This window comes from Pectinophora gossypiella, chromosome 6 (assembly GCF_024362695.1).
Source record: "Pectinophora gossypiella chromosome 6, ilPecGoss1.1, whole genome shotgun sequence".
Lineage (NCBI taxonomy): Eukaryota > Metazoa > Arthropoda > Insecta > Lepidoptera > Gelechiidae > Pectinophora > Pectinophora gossypiella.
In genome coordinates this window covers 13,993,415-14,009,499 of record NC_065409.1, presented here as the reverse complement: position 1 = coordinate 14,009,499, position 16,085 = coordinate 13,993,415, and the positions used below count along the sequence as shown (strand labels likewise).

General features: G+C 36.3%; 2 protein-coding genes across 2 annotated transcripts in view; both read left to right on the top strand.

Moving 5' to 3' along the window:
• The window catches only part of LOC126367787 (putative fatty acyl-CoA reductase CG5065), a 576,419-nt gene that overhangs the window by 503,426 nt on the left and 56,908 nt on the right, over positions 1-16,085 (top strand). The window lies entirely within an intron of this gene.
• Positions 1,200-16,085, top strand: part of LOC126367749 (patched domain-containing protein 3) — a 70,921-nt gene continuing 56,035 nt past the window's right edge. Inside the window, exon 1 of the mRNA XM_050011464.1 lies at positions 1,200-1,443. The gene's annotated coding sequence lies outside the window, so the exon portion shown is untranslated. The remainder of the gene's footprint in view (positions 1,444-16,085) is intronic.

Sequence of the window (16,085 nt, the reverse complement as noted above, 5' to 3'; positions counted from 1 at the left end):
CCAAAGGCTCCTGTAATGACCATGTACTTACATCAGTAAGTAGTAACCAGGACCAACGGCTTTACAGGTGATCAGCCTGTAATGTCCTTACTAAACTAAAAATCACAAGATGATTTTTGTGATATGACCCCACTGGGATTCGAACCCAGGACCTCCGGATCGTGAGCCCAACGCTCAACCACTGGACTACAGTTCTGATTGACGACGGTATCAAATAGTAAGTAATTAAAATCTTATATTTTGCCTTGAAATATTAAAGAAAGCAAGCAAAAAATATGTATATAGAGCCTTGAAAGTAGGCCTAGTTATAAGCATTTAATATTGAAGGTCTCGGTCTAATTGCCGCTATGAAAGTAAACTATGTAGCCGTAAATAAAAAAAGTTATGTTATTTTTTAGATTTTTACCCATTCCAGAATGCTTTTCTTGTTAAGACAACTTTTTTGGAAATTATTTCGCTTTCCAAACGACGCAGTAAAATCGTTTTCTACCAAACTTGCTTATATTTTCTTTTCCTATTTACTTACGTTTACAATTTTTGAATGGGGACGAAATGAAAAATGATTACGCTTTCCCAGGGAGCCCCGTCTTTAACAACTGAGGCCTTAATACATTATGCGATTCATCGGGCTTGACGCGCTGGGTGTAGAAATAAAATGTACTTATAGCAAAATCGTAGTCCCATCCGCATGATAAACTAATGTACGCTGGTGAATCTCGTAAAGTAATAGAGCCTTAGTCAAGGTACCTAACGGTAGGGCTTCCTTACAAAAACAGTTGGCGAAACGCTTGGTATGAATGCTCTTGAAAGAACCTGCGCAAGAAGCTCCACAAAAATGACAGTCAATTTACAGCTAACCTACTATTAGGTAAGTAGATGTCGTTTGCTTTCCGTTTCTGTTTTATTGTTATTATTAAAATAAGGCCATAAGATGTAAAAACTTGAAGTGACCTAAAGAATAAAATTTTAGAATTCGTTCGAGTAAAAAATTCAAATCTATTTTTTGCAGGATAAAAATGTAATGACCATTAGTTTTTTTTTCTGTGACGTAAGTATTTAACAGGATATATTATGAATTTTATGTCAAGCTACAATTACCCCTGTCCAGCATAAGCCTCACGCATGGCCTGCCTAAACCTTATCTGAGATGATTTCGACCATTTGGGAGTTCCAACAGTAGTGTCGAGGAGTGGGGCGATCACAACGCGTTGTACCACGACCGACGCCACCCGCGCAAGCGCAACCGCGCGCCACCGACCATAAAACGAAATTCAAATTATTCGACATTTAAAAAATAAAATAAAAAAAATGTTTTCGAAAAAAGTGCTGAGGTGAAACAGTTTTGTGAAATCGTGATTTTAAAATTTAAAAAGTGAATTTTCGAACGGGATTTATTTTCTGTGTGGATTTTTTTTGTTTGGCAGCTAGGACAAATCTGTCAAGGTAATTATTGGTCTTTTTTTTTTGTTTAATTGTTTTCTTTATAGTTTCTATTGGTGTTGAGGCTATTTTGCAATCGGTGACTGCAAATGCAAGTTTCGTTCTGCGGTAATTACAACACACGCCTCTAGAATGTCCGCACGGACCGACTTTCACGAATTTATTGCTTATATTCATATTACGTAAATTAAATAGTACAATTATTACACAAATAGTGTCATACATTTAATATAATAATTGTTTATGGCTATAATATACCACGATGATTATCACGTGCTCAGCGGTGAAGGAAAACATCATGAGGAAACCCATATTCCCGAGAAATGCATTTTCGGAGGTATGTGACCTAACCTGTATTGGGCTGGTTTTCCCTTCGCGGGTTGGAAGGTCAGACAGGCAGTCGCTTTTGTAAAAACCACAACACGAAACCTGTCAAATCTTCAGGATAGGTAAGCGGACCCTGTGAAAAACGGGATAATGCTGGAGATGATGATGACTATAATATACCCAACTGATAAAACCCCTGACTGGTAAAATTTGAAATCCTCTAACTCTACCTCCCCATTATTGTAAAGCCTGGAGTCCATCTTACCAGAATAAATCAAAAGACAACTTTCAGTCCCTTACGATAGTTAGGAATTATGACCTATAAGGTGTCCCAAGCGTGCGGTGGCACAGTTTCGGAAATTCTGCCTTAGTCAACTTTTGCATCATTCCCAGGATAATAAGTACAAGAATTCCTATGCTGCACAATCCTGCTATATTATATATATCTATCTATCTATATCAGCCTAAATTTATATCCAATTTTGGACGTAGGCCTCTTCCATGTTTTTCCATTTCCGACGATCCTGGGCTATCGACATCCAGCCATATCCTGCGTGCCGCACAATGTCGTCCTTCCATCTCATTGGTGGTCTTCCTCTCGGTCTTGTGAATGCTCGTGGGCGCCACTCTAACAATCTCCGGGTCCATCTTTCCTTGCTCATTCGAGCAATGTGTCCCGCCCATCTCCACTTGCGTTCGGCAATTACTTTTACCACATCCCTAACCTTGGTTTTAGATCGAACCCAAGTATTTCTCTTCCGGTCCCGTAAGGAAATGCCGAGCATAGCTCTTATATAATATTATATAATATTAAATATCTCCTATACTTAAAGGTTGCCTGGTAGAGATTGCTACTTAGCAATAAAACCGCCTATTCTACTCTATCTATTTCTCTTTTGTTTTGTATTTCCTGTTTGTGCAATAAAGTATTTGTTATGTTATAAGCGACTGTTACTTTCAAAAATCTTTCTATTTTAGTTTTTTTTCTTTAGTCCCAGTCCAGCTGCAGAGCAGGTGTATACAATTAAGTACCTATACATATTAGCAACCGTAAAGTTACAGGTATCTAGGATGTACCTATTATGCGTGAAAAGTTTCATAATGCCACAGTATCATAAAATTAAGTTGTGATAAATAGCTACCATAGAAATAAAATGTAATTTAAGTACTACGAATTTCGTGGCTTATAAATAAGTATGTAATATGTACCTGTACCATCCTGTGTGTGTTTTCTGTTTTGTGATGTGACGTGTGCGTGTAATATGTCCTAATATAAAAAAAAACTGTCTTTATTCTTTCTAAAAAATGCGAATCCATGTTGTCTCCTACTAACATGTGGACACCCGGACAAGGATTTCGACATAAATCGTATATAAATACGTTTTAAATTGAACACGAATCAAACAATTTACAATTCTGTTTACTTCACCAAAGGCGATTCTTCACGTGATGACAACTTCACTCTCCGTGCCTAAATACCGGAGACAATGGCCGTTCTTGTTGCTAAATCATTGTTCTATCGACAATTGGGTGTAGGTAGGTTTTGGGAGTCACTTGTTGTTACTTGTTACTCCATTCGTTCCGTGTGTATTTTTACTTCGGAGTTAGGCGTATTTACCGTGGCGTGTGACTTTTGTTCAAGAGTCAAAATGCCACGTGCGATTTTATTGATCGTTGTCTACTGTTTTGATTGGAGAGGAGACAAGTTAATGTTTTAAAATAAAGGTATTTACTTATGATTTTATCAGGCCTTTTCCTTCATGAAAATCTAATTAAGTAGCAGTGGATTTTGTAAAGAAAACCTGTCGAATCTTCAGATCCAGATTAAGTAACCAGTCCTGGTAAAAATTAGAGAGATGAGATAATTCTTTATAACCGACTCTTCTTGACTAACTACTAAAATAACATAAATCTGAAAAAGCTTACTTTTATCACTACCGTTCTATTATAATTAGGTATCTAATGACAAAGGAATTCGAATGAAGAATCATTAGCTTAAGAAAAATAAGATATCTGCGTATGAAAGCCAGCTAGCTATCCCAATCTCATGGTATTAGATGATTTCATAGAAAGTAGTAACTCGAGTGTGGGAAATAGTCGCGAATGCTTTTTGCGTCTCGATTTCAATGTAAGTCATGTCTGTAATACATATTCGCAGACAGATAAAAATAGTATGTATAGATAGATATACACAGATGCAACTCACGCCCGTAATTCCTGCTGAAGTAGGCAGAAGACAAATAGTAACATTATTTAAAACTGACCATTATAATAGGCTTATTGACAACTTAGTATTTTTTCTTTTTTTTCGTATTTTTTTACGAAACGTCAAAACGAAGATTGTCTATGAAATTTTCACGGACATACTGTTATGTGACGTCATCATTAAAAGCAAAATAAAAAATAAGTCTTTTTTTCTAGATAAGTAAACATTTGATAATGTCAGGTCAAAGATAACCCAGTGAAATACCTAACCAATTACCAATTGGAGTAGTGAGAGGTACATCCATCGCAAGATGAACGAAATAGTATGCTTCACCTCTTCTCTTCTTTGCGAGTCGATGCTTCACTTTAGCTTTTTTATAAGACAACTAATATTGCAGCCGTTATAACATTATCAAGACAATTTGCTTAGTAATTAGTTAATGACTGGTAAAGTAAGTATTTATCGCATAATAATTAAGACCACCTGTTACGTGCAAAAATATGATCACCACATAATAGGTGGTCGTAATTATTCATTTCATTATAAGTACTTACTTATTTTTTTTTAATTTAATGAAAAGAGGTATTTCTCATTATGCTAATCAGTGCACATTACTTACTTATATGAAAAAGAACAGTAATTTATATAAATTTAATTCTGTACAAATTAAATACTTTTGAAATAAATGTTGTTATTTCAGAAACAACTTTCGAACGTAATAAGGATATAATTAAATAAAACGGATATCCCCTCACTATTTTCAAAAATGACTTTCGTTATATCATAGTCCCTTCACTAAAATCTTAAGGTCGCGTAAATTTAAAAAGGCATTTTAAAGTTTTAAAAGTCTGCAAGGTGAAAAAAAATCCTTTATCGTACTCTTAAAAGACTTTTACAACTTTTGATAAAAGGTAGATTCAAGATCAAAGGTAGTAATTCAAATGAAATGAAAAAAAAAAGCTCGGAAAGATTTTAGTAAACAAAGACGTCACATCTAAAGCAGGTAGAAGGTAGTCTGTGATTTTGAAACTAATAAAAATATAAATAGGGTTGCACCAAAATAACAGGTTATCAAATTACCAGTAAATACGTAGTAGGTAATAACAGTTACAAGTTCTGATTGAATCGTTTACTTATAAAGCAACTAGTTCTTTCCTACAGCATCGCTCGCGTTATATTCGGGATAACACGGTTCTCCTTTCCTTATGTACCTAATTTTTAGCTTCCTACCTTGAAAACTGCGAAAAGTTCTATATACAATTTCATCCCCTCTTTGTAGGAGTTGGGGGCAGATGTAAAAAAATATTATGCACGTTTTTGATACTCACAAATAGTTCGCATACCAATTTTTGGCTTTCTAGCTTGAAAATTGCGGAATGCTCCATACAAACTTCCACCCGCGTTTTAGGGAAGTGGGGGTTTAGAAAGAGACAAAAATATCCTATGGCACTCTCCATCCCCTCAACTATCTCCATTTAAAAATCACGTCAATACATCGCACCGTTTTGCCGTGAAAGACGAACAAACAAACATACAGTCAGACACACACACATACACTTTCCCATTTATAATATTAGTACCTATGGATTATAATGCTGTAAAATTCAAAGTACAGTAGCGATGTTGGCAGTAGGTATATTTTTTTCTGACATTCCATTTCCCGCTTCGTAGTAAGTAAAATCGCATTTTCTTTACTTTTACACCGTAGTATTAAACAGAAAATCGACTTCAGTACAATTAGTAATTTTATTTCAATATACATAATGTTTTACAATAGCTTCAATGCGCGGTTCGAGTTAGATTTGTCAAAAGTACAGACGCCAGTGTTGTGACGATCATTAGCATAGTGATGTATCAGTCGAGACTAAGGCGATCGATTCTGTTGTATCTAACAGTAGGTACTTAGAAATTCGTTAATTAGGTACCTGCTACTAGGTAATAGCTAGGGACATATTAAAACCACTTATGAGTATCGAACACGTCCCAGCTCTATTGGTTGAAAGATATATTATAATGTCACAGGCAATAAATTGATCTTTTGTGCTTTGACAATAGTGTCTACGCGAACTATTTTATTTTTACTATAGTAGTGCCATTGTAAAGTGAACTATTGAGGTGGAGACCATAAAAGTAAATATTATAAATTTTTGCAAGTGTTCCGTTAAAGGTCAGGTAGAGAAGGTTGCCTGGATGAGATTGCTACCTTAGCAATAAGGCCACCTGTTGTACTACCTAACTGATTACTAATAATTGTTTATTTTAGTGTTTGTTTTGAGTGTAATAAAGAGTTTTGTATTTCTCGAGTACAGTCCAATTCTGTATTAGTGTTGCCCGATAATCGAATGTATATCGATTAATAACCGATTATTTCCATAGACATATCGATATTTAGATTATTTAGGGATAAAACTCGATTAGTCGATAATTAAAACACATAAAACCGGGTTCTTAGCGCGTTAATTAGGGATATGAAACGCCCGACATTTTTTCCTGTGATCATGGCACTTGTAAAAGCGTTGAAATATCGGGAGTCTCATATCCCTGACTAACGCGGTAAGAACCCGGTATTATGTGTTTTTATTGTGATAATAACCGCGTAAACCTCAAACAATGATTAATCGGCAATACTATTCTGTACTTACTTCAATAACCAATTAATTTTATTTAAATAGCTACTATTACCACTATCTACAGCTCTATAACAAAATTTTCTTTTAACCAGACCATAAAATGAAAAGATAGCCTAGTACGTCCCACTGCTGGGCACAGGAATCCCCTCAATCAAACTGCTCCAGGGGTTGGCAACCCACAAAAAGTCACTTTAAAAAAAATACTGCTCCAAACATACTACGAGCTACAAATGTTTACGAGTATTAGAAAAAAACAACATCCCGGACTCGTTTGATACCTGCTTCTCAAAATAATAAAAAAACTTTTTTGTTATTTTTTTTTTGTTAATAGAGTGCACGTGGTATCTACCTGCTAAGGATAATTACAGAAGATGTTTTTTTCCCTTTGTAATAATTATGACGTCTAACACGAAGTTTTAGGAGCATAATGAAGTTGGTAAAGTAACATAACTTTCATAACTTCCTTTTTTTTAATATTTTTATCCGACATTTTATTTCGACCTATAAATATTGTACTTTTACTTACACATTCACTACTTGGCCGGACAAATGGGGAACGCTAACGGCATTTATATGATCAGAAATCTGAAGACGACACCTGTTTAAGTGTCGCGTTTTCATTCTCAAGTGTCTTCGAACCACGAAAACCAGTTTGAAGTAAGTGACCGAAAAACCAGCCCCTAACGGCACCTCAAAAAAAACTGTAAGGTAATGAATCCTTTCCGATGACCCAAACGTGATTGGACACACGTAAAAGTCATCAACGGAGTCCATCCATGGATGGATGGACAATAGACATTGGTATCCAACGCACGTACCTTTACATAAGTGACGCTAAGTATAATATGCGCATGAGCAGTTCAATATTATTTCGAAAACCTTAAGCCAAGGTTGTAGAATGGTTACTGCTACTATGCAACTTTTACATAAGTTTTTTTTAGTTTTGTTATTAAGTTAGTTTTGTTGCGATTGTTTGAGAATGGTCGAGATACAGTGTGTAGTCAACTTTACCTACCTTTTTTTTCTACGAAAATATACGAAAGCCGTAAGTATATAAAGCGAAATGAGTTGGTAGCTCGTTGGTAGGTGAGGAGCTCGGTGGCGCAGCGGTAAACGCGCTCGGTCTGCGATTGTTGAAGTTAAGCAACTTTCACAAAGGCCGGTCATAGGATGGGTGACCACAAAAAAAAAGTTTTTATCTCGATCTCCTCTGTGCTTCGGAAGGCACGTTAAGCCTTAGGTCCCGGCTGCATTAGCAGTCGTTAATAACCATCAATCCGCACTGGGCCCGCGTGATGGTTTAAGGCCCGATCTCCCTATCGGTCCATAGGGAAGGCCCGTGCCCCAGCAGTGGGGACGTTAATGGGCTGATGATGATGATGAGTTGGTAGGGCTGGTAGAGGAAGACCTAGAAGGACATACATTGACCAAATTGGAGATGTCCTTAGAAAACGTTCAGTGCGGTCTACTCTGAACTGGCGTGCGTGTATGAAACAATTGATGAATGTGGAGGAAGCATGAGAAGTGTGTCAGGATCGAAGCAAATGGAATTCTATAGTCTCTGCTTACAAATAAGTGTATGTATCTATGTGTGTATAATTTGTGAAGATACATAAATGAAGGTTTAGATTTAGAATTTAATAAAAGGTATAAATATTTATTTACCAAATAAAAGTCAAATTAAAATATGTTAATAGCCTTGCTCTATGGTTTTCCCTGTATCTCAGGAGCCTTATGACGTACTTACATTAAACTTTATTTCTGCATGAGCAATAAAGCCACCTGTTGTATCTTTCTATATCTGTTGTTTTTATTTCTGTATCGTATGTCCATTGCACATTAACGAAGGAAGCATATTGTTTGGGACGTTCTAAGATTTTTTAATGTGCTACAAAAGTCAGTGGGACAAATGAAGAATAAATCTCATCTACTTACTTTACCCTATTTATGATATTCGCACCAGAAATCAGATTCCATTCGTTCTCTCTAGGTACCTATTCAAATTCAAATTCAAAAATATCTTAGATACATAGATAAAATACTCATATATCTTCATTCAGTAGGTAACATAGTTACACTTTGAATTGTCAATTTTTACATAACGAACTAACAATCTCATCCGCCTAAAACTACTGCATTGTAATTTGTAGTACTGATACTAGTATGAGTAAAATAATGTTAGATCCCTTGTAGATCCCCCTTTAAGCAAGTACCTACATTAAAATCTATTTATAAATTAGTTATTCATTATATAGCACGCGGAACCTGCATTAAAAAAATGCTTAAGACACATTAGCAAAAAAATATGCAGCTATGTTAATAATTAATATTAGTTAATACCTTTATTTCTTGAACGTAATTTTCAAATAACATTAAAATAAAATCGAATGCAATATGTACCTTTGTCGGCAACTTTCAATGTCATTTGGACATGTTGTTTTTGTAGAAGTTATGCTTTATTTATCTAAATTATATTCGGTTAAATGAAGGATAAATAATAGCAGACAGACTCAAGCTGTTTCAACAGTACGAAAGTAGTTTATTGCATGCAAAGGACATGCAGTCAATAATATAATATCACATGGCGATAAAACGTCAATAGGCGGTGTTATAAAGCTTTTGGTGGATAATAATGATAAAATCTCAACCTTTTCCTCATAAGTACAAAGATTGTATGGGAGGCATTGATTTACCACTACCGTTGATACAGCGCTTGGTACAAAAATGCGGCGAAAACATTCGTACACAGCGGTATATAATATACAGGGTGTTAGTGACATCGTAACGAAAAAAAAAATGGAACGCCTATTTTATTGTACTAAAAACGATGGTGGGTGTTTTTCTTGTCGCAAATGTTTAATTAAGATTTTCAATTTTTACTGTGCCGCAATGTAAGTCGAACAACGCGCCACACAGACGCTAAACTTACGCGCGGCTACGTTACGCGTGTGAGATACGATGTTGATATCTAGGTAGGAGTTTTCATTCTCTTGTATTTAGATGCTTAGTAGTGGTTCAACGTTTAAAAATGTTGTTTGTTGAAGTAGAACACCTACTGCCACGATTTTTCACGCACGGTACCTACCTACCAGTTATTAAAACGTTCCTAACTTATTAACAATAAAAACTCTACTCTTGACTTACCTTAATTGTTATTCCTTCGGATGAAGTACCTAGGTAGGTACCCTAGAACATGTCACGTCACGTAGGTATGCAACATCGCGTTTCCTCCGCGGTAGGTAGGTATCACACGCACTCACAAACACAACACCTTGCTCTTTAATAAACATCAACAATCTTCCATACTTTTGCGCAGTAAATGGTCTATGATCTATCATCATAGTCGACACTACTCATTTACAGAATAAAACAAACACAAAACACTCACAAACACGAAAAAAATATCCTCGAAAAACATCACGCGATTCGGGTCAAGCTTAGTATTCGACTGAGCGGAAGCGCGCGGCGGCGGCGTTAGCGCAAAGCATCAAAGGCGCCGACTAAGGGCGCCGACGACGCACCGGCCGCGGCCGAGTCGAGCCGACGACTAGAGAGAGAGAGAGAGAGTATGTTTATGGTGCAAGTGACAGAGAAAGAAATAGTATCTGTTCGTATGCCTACTTTATTGGCGAGCGTTGCCCTTGACCCGTGCGCCGGCTATTCACCTGCGCATAGCTGAAGTTGTAGATACGTTATTATTATTATTGATGACATTGATAAAATTTAATAATTAGTAATTTTTATTTGTTTATTTTAAATGTGCGTTCTATGCAGCTTAAAACACAATATGGGACTGAAAAAAAACTATTTTTTTTATGAATTTGGCGACAGGAAACTTCACTTGATACCTATCAACTCAAAGAAATACCTAGTATCTGTTCGTAATGCCTACTTTATTGGCGCGCGTTGCGTTGCATCAAGACAGATCAAACAAGCCCTAACTCGGAGGTCTTGCGTCCCAGGATCCTTTAATTATGTCTTAGAACCTTCTTGGCCTATGTGGTCCAGTGGTTGAGCGATGGGATGCGGAGGGTCCGGGTTCGTATTCCGGTGGGGACATATCACAAAAATCTGTTTATAAGGCCTTTGGTTGGGACGTTACCGGCTGATCACCTGATTGTCCGAAAGTAAAATGATCCGTGCTTCGGAAGGTACGTTAAGTCGTTGCTCCCGTCTACTAGGTACTTATGTAAGCACGTAGCCGTTACATGAATATTGTACACAGAACAGGATAGGTTTAATTAGTTCGTTACTGATGATTTAACAATGAGATTTAAAACTACGAATAACTTAGTTCTTAGTACCTCGGTACGGTACCAACATGTAACAAGAAAAATAAGATCACTCCACTCGGACAATTTTTTTCTTTGAACATGCCGACATTGCCTACGCGACGGAGTTGCCGAACTATCGATAGGTAGATTATCAATTGTTGAACTTGAAAATTGTCTAAACTATCGAAAGTAGTGATAGTACATTTAGATCGATACTAGCGATAGTACCGATAGGTCTTGCTTTGTAACAATAATGGGTATTGATCTAAAAGATTTATTTATTTATTTATTTTCGATTTTTGTGTAGCGAGGTTTTGCGTAGGTACTTACATACTAAGTTGGTGGATGGTTGACATAGTAGGTAACTAATTACCTAATCTGTGGTGGTTGTGTTAGTTGGTTGTTAGTTATTCTAATGACAACAAAGAATACAATTATTTACTGTTTCAACTGTTTTAGGTAGATAATGGCCCTGATTCCTATGAGTAAATGAATGAATAACCCGGTCGAATCAAAAAGGTATCTCGCTGGTAACTTAATTCTGTCGGTTGTTTTAGATTTCTGCTTAAAATTGACGTGTATTCCATAAATTTTATGCCTGTTGATTATCCGTCCATTTAAGAATAAGAATAAAATAAATTTATAATTTACGATAGACAGAGAAAGAAATAGGATCGGTTCGTAGTGCCTACTTTGTAGGCAGCGCCGCCGCCGCGCCGCCGCCGGCGTGCGGCGCGGGGCGCGCGGAGCGGGGCGTGCGGAGCGGGGCGCGCGGCGCGGTGCGTGTGGCCGTTGACCCGTTCGAGCAGCTGTTGTCTCCATTACATCGAAAATTTTCGATAATTTGTCATTATTGTTTTTTTTATTGAAATTTGGGTTCTATGCAGCTAAAAGCACAATATGGAATTGAAAATAATTAAAAACAAAACTCAAAATTTCATGAATTTTGCGACGGAAAATTCCACTAGATATTAACTCAGAATCATGGTCTGAATCATCCCTTTCAGTATTCGTTACGATGTCACTAACACCCGGTACATTCAATAAAATCGTGTCAAATTAAGAAAGTACGCATCATCTTATTACGTATATTAGCGCGTGGTGCTTCGTAACGCGGTCGGATTATACTGCGACTCGGATTGACCGGGAGTACTTGTTTTAGTGTTTTTTAAACTAAAATAATAATTTTGGTGGGTTTTACTGCGAAAATTAAAATGTTTATACTGTGTGATAACATGCACAATGTCATTGGTCGGCTTTTGGTCGAAGCACTCAATATAATTCAAGCCGCGCGCGGCGCGGTTTCATGCAGACCCGGCTGATATCAATTACTTATCTATGATCCAAACATGAATTCAAATTCATAAATTCGAATTCAGTTTAGAGCATGAGCCGGAATATAGAGTCATACTGGGTGTTAGTGACATCGTAACGAATTTCCATCGCAAAATTCAAATATTTTCAATTCTTTACTTTTGCGATGGAAAATTCCACTTAATATTAACTCAGAATAATGAGATAAATCATCCCCCAGTATTCGTTACGATGTCACTACTTTACACCCCGTACAAGTACGTATGGGTTATAGTGATACCGTAACGAATACTGATGATTCAGGCCGTGATTCTGGGTATTCATGAAAATTTTAGTGTGAGTAAATTATTTTCAATGCCATACTTTTGCGACGGAAAAGTCCATTTGATATCGACTCATCCCTCAAAGTTTTCGTTACGATCTAATGTCATGATTTTTTTACATACATACACACACAACATAAACAGCCTACCACTGCTGGGCACAGGCCTGATTGGTGATATTTATACGTCCATATAAAAACGCCAAGTAAATCACGTCAACCAGTACACAGGTAGGTACCTCAGTCGGTTGTTGCCATAGCTTGGTTGGTAGTTAGTAGGAAGGAAGTGGCGACAAGTTAGCAATTTTACGCGACTAGTGCCCGCGCATGGCCTCGCCTGTCTGGACATTCACCTGCTCGTTTCCTTTACGCAGGTTCTTGGCAAGTCTATGGTACTTGGTGATTTTTACGTATCATATATCTTATTTAACCTACTTGATCTACTGCTGGGCAAAAGCCTTTTTTCTCCTCTTGCTTATTAGAAGTCTTTGCCTTATTAGATCTAAATCAAATGGGTGTATAATTTGTATACATTATAAACCTCTGCCTACCCCCTTCGGTAATACACGGGTGATGTATGTATTACATCTTTATATTTCCTGTGTGTGTATTTATTTATATTATAATGAAGAATTCTATCTTGTAATAACATTTTTGTTTTTGGCTTGACTTTATTGTGGATTTGCCGCAGATGGCATTAACTACTTGGCCGGACAAACTAAAGTTCCATGCTGACTCTACTGACCATCTATTTTACTTTTTAATAACATAGCATTACGACTGAATTCCCTAAGGCGCAGGCAGTGTATAGGATACATGTAATATTTTCATTTAATAGTACCTATGTTATCTAAATTATGTATGAACAGAGTAGGTATAATCACATGTACTTACCTACGTTTCCGATCCGATTTTCCAAGTTATATGTATGTATGACCTTTTAATGCTGACGACCTGAACCTTGAATGAATGATTGCGGTTTATACGTTCAGACCAACTTTGCATTAAATCGACGTATTTATTTATATGCAACATAATATATAATACCTAGTTTGTCCATTTTTATTATTCATGAATTCGCGAAGAGTATAAAATTAAATTCATTTCCGTTTTCTTGCAACTACGCGACAGCAACTGTCCCACTTGCAGCGATAAACTTGCAACCTACAAGCGATAAATAATTGCATCGTATATAAAACACTACTGTCGCTCTCGCATTGGACTTTACAGCCGTTTTAAAAGCTGTCACAGAAACGCTGTTTGAATCATCTGATAAAGATGTAAAGGCCTGAGATGATGATATAAAACACTCAATAAGTACTTATATAAATACCATCACCTTTACTAGAGTGAAACATTGCCAATAAACTCTGCCACCTCGTATCACTCGCGCCGCCATATTGGAAAAGTGGTGCGCACGTTTCAAAACTCCCAGTAAACTTTTCCTTAGGGTAAAAATGCGCAACGTGATAAAATTCTGTCACGGTCATTTTATCGATTCTGTTGATATAATTATGTCGTTTTGTCTACTGGTGCTAATATGTGAACCCAAATATAATTATCATGTCGTTCTGTCTAAATACGAACAAAATCACGTGGCACGCATGTTAAGGAAAAAAACAAACTTATCAAAATTTGTTTTCTACAAAATTTATTGGATTAAATACCAATCGAACTACTTTGAAAAGACTGTAGTGGTCGCTAATAAGATCAAAATTAAAAAAAAAAAACACTTATGATCGAAATTCCATAAAACATGAAATAGATATTTTAATATTTTGCTTTCGTCACTTAGCGCTCTCTATTTTACCATAATGAAGTACATATAATATATACTTATCTACTTACCTACCATTAGGTAATTTAAAAACTATAGAAATTTAATTTTGCGCAGAGCAAAAGACTGCAATCAGTGTATGAAACGATTGATGAATGTAAACGAAGCAAGAGAAGTACCTATATCAGCATCGAAACAAATGGAATTCGTGTGCGTCAAGCTAGCGGCCTCAAAAAAAAATTGGCACGAAAAAATAATTTGACCATACCAAAAAATAGTACTCTTATTGAAAAAAATAGTACCTGTTGTAAAAAAAATAGTACCATCACGGTTCTGGATTTATAGCCATGTTTTATTGCACTTGCTAGCTTGACGGTGAGCGAAATTTGGCGAGAGTTAACGACAAGGTCTTTCGCTTTGATTTAAACGCCAAAAAATAGTACCGAAATAGTACTCACCCCCTGCAAAATACCGAAATGAGTACTTCAACGGTTCCAAAGTTATAAAGGCAGTTCTTTGATCCCGCTGGCTTGACGTTTTGAAAATACCTATTATCTAGGGAACGCTTGCATACTTCAGTATGTAACTAATGTCAATAAACTCGTATGAAATAGTACTCCCTACCATCATAATTTGGACCTGATTCTCTTTGTAGAAATATGTCAAAAAGTCATTATAACCTATGTCATACATTTATCAAGACAGGTACCGTCGCGAACAAAATTATTACACATGCTCAAGAAGAATGTTGTCAGATTTTAGTATTTTTCCCCATTTTTGGGTAAAAATTGGTGAAGTGCCAGGGTTGTCAGATGAAAGTAATATCATTGTTGAAATTCTTTGAGTTACTCTACAAATACTGCAAATTGTTTATTAACAAACACTTCGATCCGTAACAAATTGAACATGAAGGTATAAATTATAAAATAAAACAGTAAATTAAAAATGTATTATGATGTATTAAAATCACAGATTGTTTTTAATAAGAACTAGACCCATGCAGCCATTTTCTATTAAAATTATTGCATATGGGTGTATGCAATAGCAATTTTTTGTAATAGCAACACTCTGAAGTGCAAAGAAATGGTAGGGTAGACCTCCAAAATGGCAATACTGGCGATGGCAATACTTACGAATAAATTGTGAGGTTATGTAATTGTCTACGTGACTGTATCAACAACAAATGTATGGCATAGGTTATGATGTTTTTTTTAACATATTTCTACAAAGAGAATCGGATCAAAATTATGATGGTAGGAAGTACTATTTCATACGAGTTTATTGACATTAGTTACATACTGAAGTATGCAAGCGTTCCCTAGATAATAGGTATTTTCAAAACGTCAAGCCAGCGGGATCAAAGAACTGCCTTTATAACTTTGGAACCGTTGAAGTACTCATTTCGGTATTTTGCAGGGGGTGAGTACTATTTCGGTACTATTTTTTGGCGTTTAAATCAAAGCGAAAGACCTTGTCGTTAACTCTCGCCAAATTTCGCTCACCGTCAAGCTAGCAAGTGCAATAAAACATGGCTATAAATCCAGAACCGTGATGGTACTATTTTTTTTACAACAGGTACTATTTTTTTCAATAAGAGTACTATTTTTTGGTATGGTCAAATTATTTTTTCGTGCCCATTTTTTTTTTGAGGCCGCTAGCTTGACGCACACTGGAATTCCATAGTCTCACTAAATCTCGCTGGGAAATAGGTTTTATTTTTGACGTGACTTACAGATTTTTCGCAAATGACATTAACTACTTGGCCGGAAAAATGGGGAGCGCTGAGGGCTCTCAC